This window comes from Chrysochloris asiatica, unplaced genomic scaffold (assembly GCF_000296735.1).
Source record: "Chrysochloris asiatica unplaced genomic scaffold, ChrAsi1.0 scaffold00009, whole genome shotgun sequence".
Lineage (NCBI taxonomy): Eukaryota > Metazoa > Chordata > Mammalia > Afrosoricida > Chrysochloridae > Chrysochloris > Chrysochloris asiatica.
Window position 1 is genome coordinate 20,586,391 of NW_006408527.1, and position 2,561 is coordinate 20,588,951.

The 2,561-nt window shown below is 45.2% G+C and overlaps 1 pseudogene; it reads left to right on the forward strand.

Moving 5' to 3' along the window:
- The first annotated feature begins 1,114 nt into the window (after positions 1–1,114).
- Positions 1,115–2,257, forward strand: LOC102814119 (annotated as a pseudogene).
- Positions 2,258–2,561: the final 304 nt, after the last annotated feature.

A 2,561-nucleotide genomic window follows, 5' to 3' on the forward strand; every position in this document is an offset into this window, starting at 1 on the left:
TGCTTGCCCCAGCCTTTTCTAAATGGAGGATCTGCCACACAATTGTTTCCAAAGGATTTGGGCATAAATCAGGACTGATGCATATCTTATCCTCAGGAGGAAAAGAAGGATATGGCTTGGCAGATTGTTGAGAAACAAGTCAGCTCTGAAAGCCAGAACCATCTGAGGACATTCAAGGAGATGCAGAAACAATCCCCTGTACTCCAACAGGCCAACTACAAAATCCTGGCTGGAACCCCTTCCCAGGAAAAGAGTGAGTATGTGGAAGGGAGTGGTCAGACTGGAACAGCATCTTAACACAAGAAAAGGGGGAAGTGGGTCAAAAGGGAAAGTGACAGGTATCTGGTGAGGGAAGGAAGGTTCTCTGAAGGAGGACAATGGTGTGAACTTCTGGTACAGGTTATAATCCTGAGTGCATTTCTCTCTTTCCTTCTCCCACTTGAATGGCAAGTCCATAGTAATCCTGTCAAGGAACCATCCCCTATTGAAGCTCACTGATGGCTTGTTTCCAGAGAGGGGAAGTCAGGAGGAGGGCCATGGGAAAAAGAACTGGGAAAAGGGCAAAGAGTGGGATGTGGTAGTGTGTCACAGTGCATGGGACAGCTAGAGCTTGAAGACTGTCTAACCCAGGTCTGAGATAACTCTGTAGGTCAAGGACAAAACCCAAAAACTAAAACCCAGTACCATTGTGAGTCGGTTCCAACTCACAGCGATCCCGGATAGGGTTTCCAAGACTATAAATATTTACGGGAACAGAAAGTCTCATCTTTCTCCCACAGAGCATCTCATGGGTTTGAACTGCCAACCTTGTGGTTAGCAGTCCAATGTTTATCCTATAGACCTACCAGAGCTCTTTGAAGGTCAAGGCCAGGCTATGATAATTTGTCAAGTCAGAAAATTTGTATTCGGTATATGATAGCCTTCCCTATTACAAAGTCCTATTTTTTAGCTCCCTTGGCCATCTTTTTGAGATTTTGATAAAACTACCTTGAAACATCTGAATACATAAGACCACACCCCCACCCCCTGTGGACTTAGGTTGCTGTACAAGTGAAAGCTGAGGGATAGTCCTAACCTTGGAGGTCTTTACCAACCTGAAGTGCTAAAGGTCTCCATGTCTCCCCCAGAACTGCTGACAGTGGGGATTTCCTCTGTGCTGCATCCTCAAGAAAACGACCTCTTGGACACCCTGGGGTCCCTGTTCCAGGCGCTCTCAGAACCTGAGATGAATTATATTGTCGTTCTGGTCCACCTATTAAATCCTGACCCTGAGTGGCTCAGCCACAGAGTTGCCAGTATTTCAGGCCTCTTCAAACCACAGATTAAGGCCCAGAAGCTGCTCGTGATCCATGGTCTCCTTGATGGCTCTTCTCTCCCGGGAGATGTGAAAAATGCCAATCATTCTTCATCCTGTAAAGCACTTTATTCCAGGCAGAAAACAGATTTTGCTTTCCTCATGAACTTTGCTAGAAACCTCTCCGATTACTTTCTGATGATAGGAGATAATATCCACTGCACTCCCAAATTTTTTTATAGACTCTATTGGGTATTAAAAGCCTGGAAAGAAATTCCATGGGTGATCCTGGAGTTCTCCAGTCTGAGCTTCTCTGGGAAAGTGTTCCACACCAGTGACCTCTCCCACCTGACATCATTCTTACTCCTCTTCCAGGACACTCCTACTGACATGCTTCTCTCAACCTTTGGTTTCCTCTTGGGTCAGAGAGATCCAATTAGCCTCACTCCCTACCTCTTCCACTCACAGGAAAATGATTCCCCTTCTGAATACATATGTTACCCAGAGGAGAGAGAAGAGGAAGAGGATGAACCTGAAAACCCTCCTGCCCAAATCTACACTAACATGGTGATAAAAGGCTTGCATCCCCCAGAGAACGCTTATTTTCTGAATGAAAATTACTTTCAGACCTATTTTCTCATCCCAGGCAATGTGTACACTGTGATTTTTGATCAGCCACACAAAGTGACCCGGGTACTGGTACAGACAGGTGCTGGTAAGCGGGGAATATATCGACTAGAACATGGGCAGGTGGAACTGGGCTATGAGCCTATTCAGGGGAAACAAGGCTGTACCCACTATACTCTGCTGGGACCACTGGTGAAAGGAAAATTGGATCAGAAGGTATACTATGGAGATTTGGTGGAAGAAGTAAGATGCGTACAGCTGTTTGTGACAGACTTTCAGGAGCCTAAACTATGGATTACACAGATCAAAATCTGGATTAAGTCTGAGGAAGACTAGAAATGGCCAATATGGACTCTGGAATGATCCGATTTGGAGATGGACTTGACACAGGTGGCAAGAAATTAAAGCTTTGAAAGTGATCAGGAGTGTCGCATTGATAGTCATTCCAGGCTACTCAATATAGATGATACAGATTCATAAGGTGCAAAAACAGGACAAGATCCATCTGACCCTCAAGAACCAGAGAAAGGAAGGTGTTCACTAAGATCTTCCTCAGCTTTCTCTCCACAGAGGTCTCCCATCTTTCAGTTGTTCCCAGAGGTAGGTAATGCTTTATTAGATTTGGGAATGACCTGAAACA